The sequence below is a fragment of the Oncorhynchus masou genome, chromosome 18 (assembly GCF_036934945.1).
Source record: "Oncorhynchus masou masou isolate Uvic2021 chromosome 18, UVic_Omas_1.1, whole genome shotgun sequence".
In the NCBI taxonomy this organism is placed as follows: domain Eukaryota; kingdom Metazoa; phylum Chordata; class Actinopteri; order Salmoniformes; family Salmonidae; genus Oncorhynchus; species Oncorhynchus masou.
The window spans coordinates 70,811,438-70,827,477 of NC_088229.1; positions in this window are offsets into that span (position 1 = coordinate 70,811,438).

The following is a 16,040-nucleotide window of genomic DNA, read 5'->3' on the forward strand; positions in this document are numbered from 1 at the left end:
GAATAACATAACATAGAACTCGAATAGGCATGGATTCTATTTCTATGTTTAAAACAGTGCGTCACCACTTGATACAGGCTCGTATTTCATCCTCATATTACCCATCATGTTGCTGGGTTCAAGCTCCTCCATCCTTTCCTACTTCATTTGCTCCACGGAATGCCCAGCAGGAAGCATTAGGACATGTTAGACGTTGTGAGACCGCAGGAAAATACTCAGAGAATAGACACCATGTTAGTTAGAGAGGCCAATACTCTACATACTGCTTCTTACCCTACAAATCCACTGGGAGCGAGAGAAAAGACACAAACACGGACCACAATAACAACTTTTTTTCTCCAAACTCTGTGTTCAATGTAAGTCGTGGTAAAACGGAGGCCGTTAAATCATTAGCTCAGGATAAGATGCCGGTATAACTGTCACATTTAGTCATTTAAGAAGATCATGTTGTCTAGAGCACAATAGGTGCCTCTACAATAGGTGTCTCTACAATAGGTGTCTCTACGATAGGTGCCTCTACAATAGGTGCCTCTACAATAGGTGCCTCTCCGATAGGTGCCTCTACAATAGGTGCCTCTACAATAGGTGCCTCTACGATAGGTGCCTCTCCGATAGGTGCCTCTCCGATAGGTGCCTCTACAATAGGTGCCTCTACAATAGGTGCCTCTACAATAGGTGCATCCAAATTACATGGTTAAAGAAGGACTACAGTTTGTGTGCCAGCAACTATCGCAGGACTATAATATAATACGGTAAGCGACTAGAATATCCTAATTAGCTCCAATTGAAAATGTGTTAATTCCCAGTGGTGGAAGTCTTGGCTTAACCCTGACATAAATAAGACCAGTCATGGAAGCATGCAGCCATTAATGTGGCCAGCCAGCCAGCCCTCAGCTCAGCTCTGGTGGTCCATCAGGAACAGGAAAAACAAAAGAAAATAACAACATTCCTGGATGTAATAATCTGTCAGTGAGAGGAGCCGGGGATTTGGAGGATATCTCTGTACGCTAATACTGTAACCTGCGTTGAACTGTTTCCCCCTGAAAACCATTATGGGATAGCCCAGACAGTGAAACCATTGACTAAACAAGATGCATGTATGTCATACCTAGCATATAGGCCTATAAACATTGACTTGGACCACACAAACAAACAGGGAGCCGTCTCTTGTGCTATAAGACTTCATGTATCACCACTAAAAGCAATGCAGGCACCGACAACGGGAAAGTGAAATGTGGCTCAGATTACTAACTTACATTACTCCTCTGTCTGTTTACCATTAGAGAGAGGGTGTGATGACACATCCAGGGTTCTTTCTCCAAACTGAGGGAATCGATAAGGTCAGGAGAAACTCTAATTGCCACATGTCCAAAGACAAGACAGTGTATTACTCTCCATAATACTTACTCTCCACGGCACAGACGATAATTCAACGTCTATTCCACGTTGGTTCAACGTCATTTCATTGAAATGCCGTGGAAACAATGTTGATTCACCCAGTGTGTGCCACGTCTTCAGCCATACTGAGGAAATCAATAAGGAGATCTTGGAGAAGTCCTCTCTACATCTTTATAGGAAACCTAATGACATTTTAAATGGCAACCAAATATCTTACCCCACTCTGTCTTACCCCACTCTGTCTTACCCCACTCTGTCTTACCCACTCTGTCTTACCCCACTCTGTCTTACCCCACTCTGTCTTACCCCACTCTGTCTTACCCCGCTCTGTCTTACCCAGCTCTGTCTTACCCCGCTCCGTCTTACCCCGCTCCGTCTTACCCCGCTCCGTCTTACCCCGCTCCGTCTTACCCCGCTCCGTCTTACCCCGCTCCGTCTTACCCAACTCTGTCTTACCCCACTCTGTCTTACCCCACTCTGTCTTACCCCACTCTGTCTTACCCAACTCTGTCTTACCCCACTCTGTCTTACCCCACTCTGTCTTACCCCACTCTGTCTTACCCCACTCCGTCTTACCCCACTCCGTCTTACCCCACTCCGTCTTACCCAACTCCGTCTTACCCCACTCCGTCTTACCCCACTCCGTCTTACCCAACTCCGTCTTACCCAACTCCGTCTTACCCAACTCCGTCTTACCCCACTCTGTCTTACCCCACTCCGTCTTACCCAACTCCGTCTTACCCCACTCCGTCTTACCCCACTCCGTCTTACCCCACTCTGTCTTACCCCACTCTGTCTTACCCCACTCTGTCTTACCCCACTCTGTCTTACCCAACTCTGTCTTACCCAACTCTGTCTTACCCAACTCTGTCTTACCCAACTCTGTCTTACCCCACTCTGTCTTACCCCACTCCGTCTTACCCAACTCCGTCTTACCCAACTCCGTCTTACCCAACTCCGTCTTACCCCACTCTGTCTTACCCCACTCTGTCTTACCCCACTCTGTCTTACCCAACTCTGTCTTACCCAACTCTGTCTTACCCAACTCTGTCTTACCCCACTCTGTCTTACCCCACTCTGTCTTACCCAACTCTGTCTTACCCAACTCTGTCTTACCCAACTCTGTCTTACCCAACTCTGTCTTACCCAACTCTGTCTTACCCAACTCTGTCTTACCCCACTCTGTCTTACCCCACTCTGTCTTACCCCACTCTGTCTTACCCCACTCTGTCTTACCCAACTCTGTCTCACCCAACTCTGTCTCACCCAACTCTGTCTCACCCCACTCTGTCTTACCCCACTCTGTCTTACCCCACTCTTAAGCATCCAGATACCATCGGCAAATAACATAAACATGTTTTGAAGATGCGGATCGTTTTTTTTTTTTTTTTACAGCTTCAGAGTTGTATGTTTTGGGCCACATGTTCTGCACTTCAGTCCCACCTTACCCTGGACATGGGCTGGGCAGGTATCTATAGTGGAGATCAGGACATAGCATTAGAACCCGTTCTAGAACTTTTTCCATTGTTTCATCACATTGACTGAAGCACCTACAATCTATGGATTGAGGGGATTTGTTTGTTCTTCTCCTGTAATTGTCATCCTATAGCTAATGCCAATGTAGGCCACACACTATGCCAGCCATATCTGTCCTGTGCCGCACTGGCCTTGGTTAGGCTGTCACTGTGATATAACATGGCCAGGGTGGGCTCCCTCGTTCCTTGGCGATGGGTGGGCTTTCAACCTCCGGCCCATCAGTTAAGACCTCATTAAAAGAGGAGTGCATAGAGGCATGTTTTCTGTTCTGCTATTTTATGGAGGGTAATTTACTGCAAGTGTTGTCTTGTTTCTGACGTAAATGCTTGGCTTTGTTATTGTTTCCCCCCAGCTCGTGTTTATGGGCCGAATACAAGCCCCTTTTTTGTCTGCTCAACGTGCACTACACAGATACTGTATCTGTCTTGCCACACAGATAAGTACATTTCCCATGGGCTCTCCTTTCCCTCTCATGGTTGTTTGGTCAAGTTTTGGCGAATGGCTGTGGCGTCATTTTGTAAGGCAGCTAACCTTGACTTGTAATGAAAATGGTCTGCTATGTGTCAAGCAAATGTGTCATATTATGAATGTAACTAACTATAAAGTGTCTAGTCGTGAAAGGCTTGTATAAGTTGACAGGTTTGGGAAGGATTGCATTCGGACTATTAGTTTAACACGTTTTTGTTATAAATCTACTCACTAATATGTGTTCATTATACATCTACTCACTAACAGGTTTCCATGATTAAAACATTTACACCTTTACTTATCCGACACCCTGTATCCGGGCAGACTGGCCGACGTAGCTGTTTGATACCTCAGCTGTTTTCAGGAGGCGTGGCATATGAGGTTGTCCTCTAAGCATCAGAATGGTTCTCCAAACAGAGGTTATTAAAGAAAACAGTGATGCAAGTTCACGGTGCCCTGTGAGACCCCGTAGTGGACGATGATGTACGGGGCCCTGGGCAGAACAGAAGACTTGGCTTGTCTATGGACGAGAGTGAGGGGCCTCGTTTTTCACCTCGACGATTTTCTCTCAATGCTACTGAATCCGCTGAACATGGAGTGTCTATTATTTGGGAATAAGGAAGAAGGGGGAAGAAGGTCTGCTCTTTGTAAACTCTGTAAATGAAGAAGTTGGCTGATGTGGAGGGCGGATGGCGAGAGAAGCAGGACTTGTCCATGGGCTTAAGCTCTGTAAACAGACGGACGCATGCAGCATGCTGGTCGCTGTGCCGTCTCCAGGCTCAGATGGATTCTAAACTGAAGACAATACAAAACACTGTTGGAACGGCACACGCTAACATAATGGTTAACAACCTCAGGGTTTAGAAACACGTGGTCGTTGAAAATGTGAAGGCGTAGACTTCTCGTTTTGTGACGTGTCTGTGGCGTACAGATTCAAATCAATTCAAATCAAATTTTATTTGTCACATACACATGGTTAGCAGATGTTAATGCGAGTGTAGCGAAATGCTTGTGCTTCCAGTTCCGACAATGCAGTAATAACCAACAAGTAATCTAACTAACAATTCCAAAACTAATATCTTATACACAGTGTAAGGGGATAAAGAATATGTACATAAAGATATGAATGAGTGATGGTGCAGAGCAGCATAGGCAAGATACAGTAGATGATATCGAGTACAGTATATACATATGAGATGAGTATGTAAACAAAGTGGCATAGTTAAAGTGGCTAGTGATACATGTATTACATAAGGATGCAGTAGATGATAGAGTACAGTATATACGTATACATATGAGATGAATAATGTAGGGTATGTAAACATTATATTAGCTAGCATTGTTTAAAGTGGTTAGTGATATATTTTACATACTTTCCTATCAATTCCCATTATTGAAGTGGCTGGAGTTGAGTCAGTGTGTTGGCAGCAGCCACTCAATGTTAGTTGTTGCTGTCTAACAGTCTGATGGCCTTGAGATAGAAGCTGTTTTTCAGTCTCTCGGTCCCAGCTTTGATGCACCTATAATCTTTATGGCCTTCCTGTAACATCAGGTGGTGTAGGTGTCCTGGAGGGCAGGTAGTTTGCCCCCGGTGATACGTTGTGCAGACCTCACTACCCTCTGGAGAGCCTTACGGTTGTGGGCGGAGCAGTTGCCGTACCAGGCGGTGATACAGCCCGCCAGGATGCTCTCGATTGTGCATCTGTAGAAGTTTGTGAGTGTTTTTGGTGACAAGCCAAATTTCTTCAGCCTCCTGAGGTTGAAGAGGCGCTGCTGCGCCTTCTTCACGATGCTGTCTGTGTTATTGGACCAATTTAGATTGTCTGTGATGTGTATGCCGAGGAACTTAAAACTTACTACCCTCTCCACTACTGTTCCATCGATGTGGATAGGGGGGTGTTCCCTCTGCTGTTTCCTGAAGTCCACAATCATCTCCTTAGTTTTGTTGACGTTGAGTGTGAGGTTATTGTCCTGACACCACACTCCGAGGGCCCTCACCTCCTCCCTGTAGGCCGTCTCGTCGTTGTTGGTAATCAAGCCTACCACTGTTGTGTCGTCCGCAAACTTGATGATTGAGTTGGAGGCGTGCGTTGCCGCGCAGTCGTGGGTGAACAGGGAGTACAGAAGAGGGCTCAGAACGCACCCTTGTGGGGCCCCAGTGTTGAGGATCAGCGGGGTGGAGATGTTGTTGCCTTCCCTCACCACCTGGGGGGGCCCGTCAGGAAGTCCAGTACCCAGTTGCACAGGGCGGGGTCGAGACCCAGGGTCTCCAGCTTGATGACGAGCTTGGAGGGTACTATGGTGTAATTAAATGCAGAGCTGTAGTCGATGAACAGCATTCTCACATAGGTATTCCTCTTGTCCAGATGGGTTAGGGCAGTGTGCAGTGTGGTTGAGATTGCGTCGTCTGTGGACCTATTTGGGCGGTAAGCAAATTGGAGTGGGTCTAGGGTGTCAGGTAGGGTGGAGGTGATATGGTCCTTGACTAGTCTCTCAAAGCACTTCATGATGACGGAAGTGAGTGCTACGGGGCGGTAGTCATTTAGCTCAGTTACCTTAGCTTTCTTGGGAACAGGAACAATGGTGGCCCTCTTGAAGCATGTGGGAACAGCAGACTGGTATAGGGATTGATTGAATATGTCCGTAAACACACCAGCCAGCTGGTCTGCGCATGCTCTGAGGGCGCGGCTGGGGATGCCGTCTGGGCCTGCAGCCTTGCGAGGGTTAACACGTTTAAATGTTTTACTCACCTCGGCTGCAGTGAAGGAGAGACCACATGTTTCGTTGCAGGCCGTGTAAGTGGCACTGTATTGTCCTCAAAGCGGGCAAAAAAGTTATTTAGTCTGCCTGGGAGCAAGACATCCTGGTCCATGACTGGGCTGGATTTCTTCTTGTAGTCCGTGATTGACTGTAGACCCTGCCACATACCTCTTGTGTCTGAGCCGTTGAATTGAGATTCTACTTTGTCTCTGTACTGACGCTTAGCTTGTTTGATAGCCTTACGGAGGGAATAGCTGCACTGTTTATATTCGGTCATGTTACCAGTCACCTTGCTCTGATTAAAAGCAGTGGTTCGCGCTTTCAGTTTCACGCGAATGCTGCCATCAATCCACGGTTTCTGGTTAGGGAATGTTTTAATCGTTGCTATGGGAACGACATCTTCAACGCACGTTCTAATGAACTCGCACACCGAATCAGCGTATTTGTCAATGTTGTTGCCTGACGCAATACGAAACATGTCCCAGTCCACGCGATGGAAGCAGTCTTGGAGTGTGGAATCAGCTTGGTCAGACCAGCGTTGGACAGACCTCAGCGTGGGAGCTTCTTGTTTTAGTTTTTGTCTGTAGGCAGGGATCAGCAAAATGGAGTCGTGGTCAGCTTTTCCGAAAGGGGGGCGGGCCAGGGCCTTATATGCGTCACGGAAGTTAGAATTACAGTGATCCAAGGTTTTGCCAGCCCTGGTGGCGCAATCAATATGCTGATACATTTTAGGGAGTCTTGTTTTCACATTAGCCTTGTTAAAATCCCCAGCAGCAATTAATGCAGCCTCAGGATGTGTGGATTCCAGTTTGCAAAGAGTGAAATAAAGTTCGTTCAGAGCCATCGTTGTGTCTGCTTGGGGGGGAATATATACGGCTGTGATTATAATCGAAGAGAATTCTCTTGGTAGGTAATGCGGTCTACATTTGATTGTGAGGAATTCTAAATCAGGTGAACAGAAGGATTTGAGTTCCTGTATGTTTCTGTGATCACACCACGTCTCGTTAGCCATAAGGCATACGCCCCCACCACTCTTCGTCACCCCGCTCCTCCGCTCTTCCACTGGCTTCCAGTTGAAGGTCCGTTGGTGCTTGCCTCGGAGCTGTGAGGGGAACGGCACCGCAGTACCTCCAGGCTCTGATCAGGCCCTACACCCAAGCAAGGGCACTGCGTTCATCCACCCGGCCTGCTCGACCATTGAGGAAGTACAGTTCCCGCTCAGCCCAGTCAAAACTGTTCGCTGCTCTGGCCCCCCAATGGTGGAACAAACTCCCTCACGACGCCAGGACAGCGGAGTCAATCACCACCTTCCGGAGACACCTGAAACCCCACCTCTTCAAGGAATACCTAGGATAGGATAAGTAATCCTTCTCACCACCCCCCCCCTTAATGATTTAGATGCACTATTGTAAAGTGGCTGTTCCACTGGATGTCAGAAGGTGAATTCACCAATTTGTAAGTTGCTCTGGATAAGAGCGTCTGCTAAATGACTTAAATGTAAATGTTCTTACCAGAAAGGTGTTTGTTTCTGTCGGCGCGATGTGTGGAGAAACCCGCTGGCTGCACCGCATCCGAGATTTCACGTCACACAAGGAGAAATCACACAAGGATTTCTCCTTGTGTGTCGTGTCTGTGGCGTATAGATTACTCCTTGTGTGTCGTGTCTGTGGCGTATAGATTTCTCCTTGTGTGTCGTGTCTGTGGCGTATAGATTTCTCCTTGTGTGTCGTGTCTGTGGCGTATAGATTTCTCCTTGTGTGACGTGTCTGTGGCGTATAGATTTCTCCTTGTGTGTCGTGTCTGTGTCGTAGATTTCTCCTTGAGTGATGTCAGTTGGATTTTAATTGACTCCTTGTGTGTCGTGTCTGTTTATATTACTCTGTGACCTGTCTGGACAGATTTCTCCTTGTGTGATGTGTCTGTGTCGTAGATTTCTCCTTGAGTGATGTCAGTTGGATTTTAATTGACCAGCTGTTGTTTTTAACCTGGAGTGGACAGACGCTGAGGCAGCAACAATATCCTGCACGGTGGCCTCTGTGATATTGTAATATCAGCCAATTAAGTCGTGAAAGGATGTGTCCTCACTCACTCACTCACTCACTCACACAGGGTAACTGATTTTGACAGGATTTGTCCTCTCTCTCTCTCTGACAGGATGTGATTCCCAGTAAAGTAGTCATACAGAGAGAAGTGCAGCATGAATGCAGTGAAAACTACTGAGCTGTGTGTCCACAGTAAGGAGAACAGGCAAAGTCCTGGACACCTAAAGACTAAAGAGGACAATGAGGGCCCCCAAGACAAGAAGGACCTCAGCAACCACACAACCAGGAAGCATCCCTCAACCAATGTGAGCAAGAAGGGTGAGTTTTAACACTATTAGTTATAATTCAAATGAAATGAAAACATATAAATAGGAATAACATTTTAGAAGTATTCTGTAAAAAACTTGCCATAGTACAAGGTCGCTGATTTGAATCCTGATCCTAGGTATTATCTTAAATTTGCCAGGTTTAGCTGGCTAAAGACCAATTCAACTTAGACATTGACAATACTAATGATAGTGATCAGCAGATTGATGGGATTGGCTGAATCAGTCACACGTGATAACAAATCATATGAAGATTCCCGTCAATCCAAGAATAAAAATAATTTATTTTATTTTCTTCCGTAACTTCAACATTCCATACAGGCCTTCTGAAAGAAAGTGACTAATCATTTCTGCCATGGATTCAATTGAGCTTGTTTTGTCACTAACCTACACACAATATCCCATAATGTCAAAGTGGAATTATATTTTTAATTAATAAAAAAGGAAAAGCTTAAATGTCTTGAGTCAATAAGTATTTAATGCCTCTGTTATGGCAAGTCTAAATAAATTCAGGAGTAAAAATGTGTTTGACAAGTCACATAATAAGTTGCATGGACTCTGTGTGCAATAATAGTGTTTAACATGATTTTTGAATGACTACCTCATCTCTGTACCCCACACATACAATTTATCTATAAGGTCCCTCAGTCAAGCAGTGAATTTTAAACACAGATTCAACCACAAAGACCAGGGAGGTTGTCCAAAGCCTGGCAAAGAATGGCACCTTTTGGTAGATAGTAGATGGATAAAAAAAACAGACATTGAATATCCCTTTGAGCATGGTGAAGTTTTTAATTACACTCAATACACCCAGTCACTACGGACATACAGGCATCCTTGCTAACTCAGTTCCAGGTGTGGAAAGCTCACTCACCCAGAAAGACACTGCCAAGCTCACCCAGAAAGACACTGCCAATGGTGAATGTAACGTATTTACTCAGAGGTGTGAATATTTTCAGCATTTTATTTGCAAAAAAATTCTTAAAACATATTTTCACTTTTTCATTTAGGTGTTTTGTGTAGATGGGTGAGATTTTTTTTTTTATTTGATCACTTGGATTCAGGCTGTAACAAAATCAGGAATAAGTCAAGGGGTATGAATACTTTCTGAAGGCAGTGTACCAGGCAAATAGGTAAGGATGTTCCTCCCTGCACCGGATAAAATCTGATGGTTAATCTGTGTTGAAATATCTGTACGCTCTGCTTTTTAACTTCGCAGCACTAATCTAATTTCAATGGCATCACAAGGGTCTGAAGATGAATTCCAGTGATATAAGCATGTATTTTTAGAATGATGTATCCCCCTGGACTCCCTGTGAAACGAGCGAATGGGACGGTGACAGAAATACAGCCTTTTCCGACTTCAGTCCTCCTGAAGCCCTCTCCTCCTCACTGCTTTTCCATTATGTCATGTGTGGTGGTAGTCTGAGATTAATGGAGGAGGCGGACAAACAAACTGGAATCTCCTCAACTTTAGCCAATCATTTTTTTTTCCTTCTCCTCGCTCGTTCTCCTTCTCCTCGCTCGTTCTCCTTCTCCTCGCTCGTTCTCCTTCTCCTCGCTCATTCTCCTTCTCCTCTCTTCTCCTTCTCATTCTCCTCTCTTCTTCTCCTCTCTCCTTCTCCTCTCTTCTCCTTCTCCTCTCTTCTCCTTCTCATTCTCCTTTCTTCTTCTCCTCTCTCCTTCTCCAACTTCTTTCATATAAGGCCCGGGATAGAGAGGGAGACCGAGACGGAGAGAACTAAATAAAACAGTAAAATGCTTCAGAATCTTGTCCATGTCTCCTGGTTCTCTTGCCAAATACTAGATGACAGAGTCCTAATGTAATGTAAAGATAAGACTGATTCGGTCATAGCAGCTTTTCTTAATTTACTCAAGTATATAATGGTGATGCGAGAATCCCCATATCTTATTTCTGAAGCTCGTTGTAAATAAAGATGTTGTAAACGTCTGCAGGCCAAAAAACATTGTGCTGTGTGTTAACATGAACACAGCAGCGTCTCAGACTTGGCCCCTATCCGTCGTAGTTGGCATGTTGTCATGAGGACTGTTCTCTCTCTCTCTCAGGATGGTGGAGTAAATTAATTATCCTCACATGTGATTCTAGTAGTTGTATTAACCTTGTAACTCCTCCAATGCGCATCAGATATGAGCACCCTAAGTGGAAAAGCATAACCTGACAAAAACTTGTTTTAATCAGTAAAACTATTGTGAAGGGGGGGACTTTTAATCTAGACTTTTGTATTGTTAAAAAACCTGTAACAAAGTCGTAGATGTTTAAAATGCAACATTCCTCATTTCGAAAACACTTTTTGTTATACACATTTATACTTAAAAATATTTTCATTTTTTTATCTTGTTTAGATGGTGAGTTAGACATGAAAAGAGGGCTAGATCCCTTCTTCATGGCAAGTCTGTCAAGGTGATGAGGGAGTCCACAGGATGGCATCGTTCACACACGTTTGGCATTAGATGCCTATACCCTCCCATTGTAGCTCATAGGACAACTTTCACTGCAATGACAGAATACTGCAAACTGCCTCCTCCACTAGTTAGTATAGTATAGGATAGTATAGTATAGGATGGATAGTATAGGATAGTATAGGATAGTATAGGATAGTATAGGATAGTATAGTATAGTATAGGATATTATAGTATAGGATAGTATAGTATAGGATAGTATAGTATAGGATAGTATAGTATAGTATAGTATAGGATAGTATAGTATAGGATGGTATAGGATAGTATAGGATAGGATGGTATAGTATAGTATAGGATAGTATAGTATAGGATAGTATAGTATAGGATAGGTAGTATAGTATAGGATAGTATAGTATAGTATAGGATAGTATAGGATAGTATAGTATAGTATAGGATATTATAGTATAGGATAGTATAGTATAGTATAGGATAGTATAGTATAGGATAGTATAGTATAGGATGGTATAGGATAGTATAGGATAGTATAGTATAGGATAGTATAGGATGGTATAGGATAGTATAGGATAGTATAGTATAGTATAGGATAGTATAGGATAGTATAGGATGGTATAGGATAGGATAGGATAGGATAGGATGGTATAGAATAGGATAGGATAGGATGGTATAGGATAGGATAGGATAGGATAGGATAGGATGGTATAGGATAGGATAGGATAGGATGGTATAGGATAGGATAGGATAGGATGGTATAGGATAGTATAGTATAGGATAGGATAGGATAGTATAGGATAGTATAGTATAGTATAGTATAGGATAGTATAGTATAGTATAGTATAGGATAGGATAGTATAGTATAGAATAGGATAGTATAGGATAGTATAGGATGGTATAGGATAGTATAGGATAGTATAGTATAGGATAGTATAGGATAGTATAGGATGGTATAGGATAGGATAGGATAGGATGGTATAGGATAGGATAGTATAGTATAGTATAGGATAGTATAGTATAGGATAGTATAGTATAGGATAGTATAGTATAGTATAGGATAGTATAGTATAGGATGGTATAGGATAGTATAGGATAGTATAGTATAGTATAGGATAGTATAGGATAGTATAGGATGGTATAGGATAGGATAGGATGGTATAGGATAGGATAGGATGGTATAGGATAGGATAGGATAGTATAGTATAGGATAGTATAGGATGGTATAGGATAGGATAGGATAGGATGGTATAGGATAGGATAGGATGGTATAGGATAGTATAGGATAGTATAGTATAGGATAGTATAGGATAGTATAGGATGGTATAGGATAGGATAGGATAGGATAGGATGGTATAGGATAGGATAGGATAGGATGGTATAGGATAGGATAGTATAGTATAGTATAGGATAGTATAGGATAGTATAGGATGGTATAGGATAGGATAGGATATGATAGGATGGTATAGGATAGGATAGGATAGGATGGTATAGGATAGGATAGTATAGGATAGTATAGGATAGTATAGTATAGGATAGTACAGTATAGTATAGTATAGGATAGTATAGTATAGTATAGGATAGTATAGTATAGGATGGTATAGGATAGTATAGGATAGTATAGGATAGTATAGGATAGTATAGGATGGTATAGGATAGGATAGGATGGTATAGGATAGGATAGGATGGTATAGGATAGGATAGGATAGGATAGGATGGTATAGGATAGGATAGGATAGGATAGGATAGGATGGTATAGGATAGGATAGGATAGGATAGGATAGGATAGGATAGGATAGGATAGGATAGGATGGTATAGGATAGGATAGGATGGTATAGGATAGGATAGGATGGTATAGGATAGGATAGGATAGGATAGGATGGTATAGGATAGGATAGGATGGTATAGGATAGGATAGGATAGGATAGGATGGTATAGGATAGGATAGGATAGGATAGGATGGTATAGGATAGGATAGGATAGGATAGGATGGTATAGGATAGGATAGGATAGGATGGTATAGGATAGGATAGGATAGGATGGTATAGGATAGGATAGGATAGGATGGTATAGGATAGGATAGGATAGGATAGGATAGGATAGGATAGGATAGGATGGTATAGGATAGGATAGGATGGTATAGGATAGGATAGGATGGTATAGGATAGGATAGGATAGGATAGGATGGTATAGTATAGGATAGGATAGGATGGTATAGGATAGGATAGGATAGGATAGGATGGTATAGGATAGGATGGTATAGGATAGGATAGGATAGGATAGGATGGTATAGGATAGGATAGGATAGGATAGGATAGGATGGTATAGGATAGGATAGGATAGGATAGGATGATGTGATTGTCACAGCACTGTATGGGTGCACCTCAATTGTCTTAAATGGTTTCCTCTCCTTGTCTCATTTCCTTAATCCTGCACTGACATAAAATAGCTGGACAACGAGTCTAATGCGTCCATGTGCATTGCTTCCAGATCAATGCAGATGATGGAAATGAAGTCGATTACAGTATGGAGATACAAGTCAGCTTTTTTCCTATAACCACTTAACGGGGCAATCTGTGATTGTTACATCCATTTTTTTCTGACTTAAGTTAATGATATATACCCATAGATTTAAAAAAGAAAGAATATAACTTAGAAATCCATCATAGTGTTACTTCAACTGTTGTACCCCATCAGAAGCAAAATATAGACTTGTTTTACTCCAATAGACTCAACCCAATGCTAGCCAGTCCTTGCATTCATAGCTCTATCTATGAAGTTGAGAGAGGTGCCATTTCTCCAGCCAAATATTCCACAGCTGTTTGTTTACCAAGAACGGCTTTGTTGTTGTTTGAATGGCATCATATGAACTTATCAAGAGCAGGTTGATTCAAATGATCGATTACTCCCGTCATATTGAGACTTGAAACAATTCAACCAATAACTGACTTCCTGATATTCAGATTGAACTGTCCATTAGTGATATCCTTTTATATAAAGGAGAGGTATTTACAGACTACAAGCCTCATACCCTTGCAAACAAGTCTCACTGGCCCCACATCAAAGATCTTGATTGGGTAGCGTTCCGGTTACCGATTTGTAAGGGGGTTCAGTCCGAGTGTAATTCTGCAGTGTTTTCTTGTGAAAACATGCAGCTTTACCTGATAGAAATCTGGGAAATACTACATGAATTTGACCAAACGAGGGAGGAGGAGAAGGAGGGAAAAGGTTGTTTGGCACGGGTGGGTTCTCCCGACACCTGCAGTGGAGAACCGTATTGTTCCAATCTGTTCCTTGGCGTGCTGCACGTTCACCTCCCTGAATGCCTTGCTTTCATGTGAATTCCATGGTGATTTGGCGGAGGATGATTGGTCCACGGACTGAATATTACACCCATCTGGACCAATAAAGCGAGGGGAGAAGATCACTTGATCACTGCGGTAATTGGGATCTTGGGTTGGGGTCAACTAAGTGCACCCACCCACTGTTCTAATACGATGAATTTTAATTTATTTTGGGTAACAGACATATATACAGTGCCTTGCGAAAGTATTCGGCCCCCTTGAACTTTGCGACCTTTTGCCACATTTCAGGCTTCAAACATAAAGATATAAAACTGTATTTTTTTGTGAAGAATCAACAACAAGTGGGACACAATCATGAAGTGGAACGACATTTATTGGATATTTCTAACTTTTTTAACAAATCAAAAACTGAAAAATTGGGCGTGCAAAATTATTCAGCCCCTTTAGTTTCAGTGCAGCAAACTCTCTCCAGAGTTCAGTGAGGATCTCTGAATGATCCAATGTTGACCTAAATGACTAATGACGATAAATACAATCCACCTGTGTGTAATAAAGTCTCCGTATAAATGCACCTGCACTGTGATAGTCTCAGAGGTCCGTTAAAAGTGCAGAGAGCATCATGAAGAACAAGGAACACACCAGGCAGGTCTGTGATACTGTTGTGAAGAAGTTTAAAACCGGATTTGGATACAAAAAGATTTCCCAAGCTTTAAACATCCCAAGGAGCACTGTGCAAGCGATAATATTGAAATGGAAGGAGTATCAAACTACTGCATATCTACCAAGACCTGGCCGTCCCTCTAAACTTTCAGCTCATACAAGGAGAAGACTGATCAGAGATGCAGCCAAGATGCCCATGATCACTCTGGATGAACTGCAGAGATCTACAGCTGAGGTGGGAGACTCTGTCCATAGGACAACAATCAGTCGTATATTGCACAAATCTGGCTTTTATGGAAGAGTGGCAAGAAGAAAGCCATTTCTTAAAGATATCCATAAAAAGTGTTGTTTAAAGTTTGCCACAAGCCACCTGGGAGACACACCAAACATGTGGAAGAAGGTGCTCTGGTCAGATGAAACCAAAATGTAACTTTTTGGCAACAATGCAAAATGTTATGTTTGGCGTAAAAGCAACACAGCGCATCACCCTGAACACACCATACCCACTGTCAAACATGGTGGTGGCAGCATCATGGTTTGGGCCTGCTTTTCTTCAGCAGGGACAGGGAAGATGGTTAAAATTGATGGGAAGATGGATGGAGCCAAATACAGGACCATTCTGGAAGAAAACCTGATGGAGTCTGCAAAAGACCTGAGACTGGGACGGAGACTTGTCTTCCAACAAGACAATGATCCAAAACATAAAGCAAAATCTACAATGGAATGGTTCAAAAATAAACATATCCAGGTGTTAGAATGGCCAAGTCAAAGTCCAGACCTGAATCCAATCGAGAATCTGTGGAAAGAACTGAAAACTGCTGTTCACAAATGCTCTCCATCCAACCTCACTGAGCTCGAGCTGTTTTGCAAGGAGGAATGGGAAACAATTTCAGTCTCTCGATGTGCAAAACTGATAGAGACATACCCCAAGCGACTTACAGCTGTAATCGCAGCAAAAGGTGGCGCTACAAAGTATTAACTTAAGGGGGCTGAATAATTTTGCACGCCCAATTTTTCAGTTTTTGATTTGTTAAAAAAGTTTGAAAAATCCAATAAATGTCGTTCCACTTCATGATTGTGTCCCACTTGTTGTTGATTCTTCACAAAAGAATAC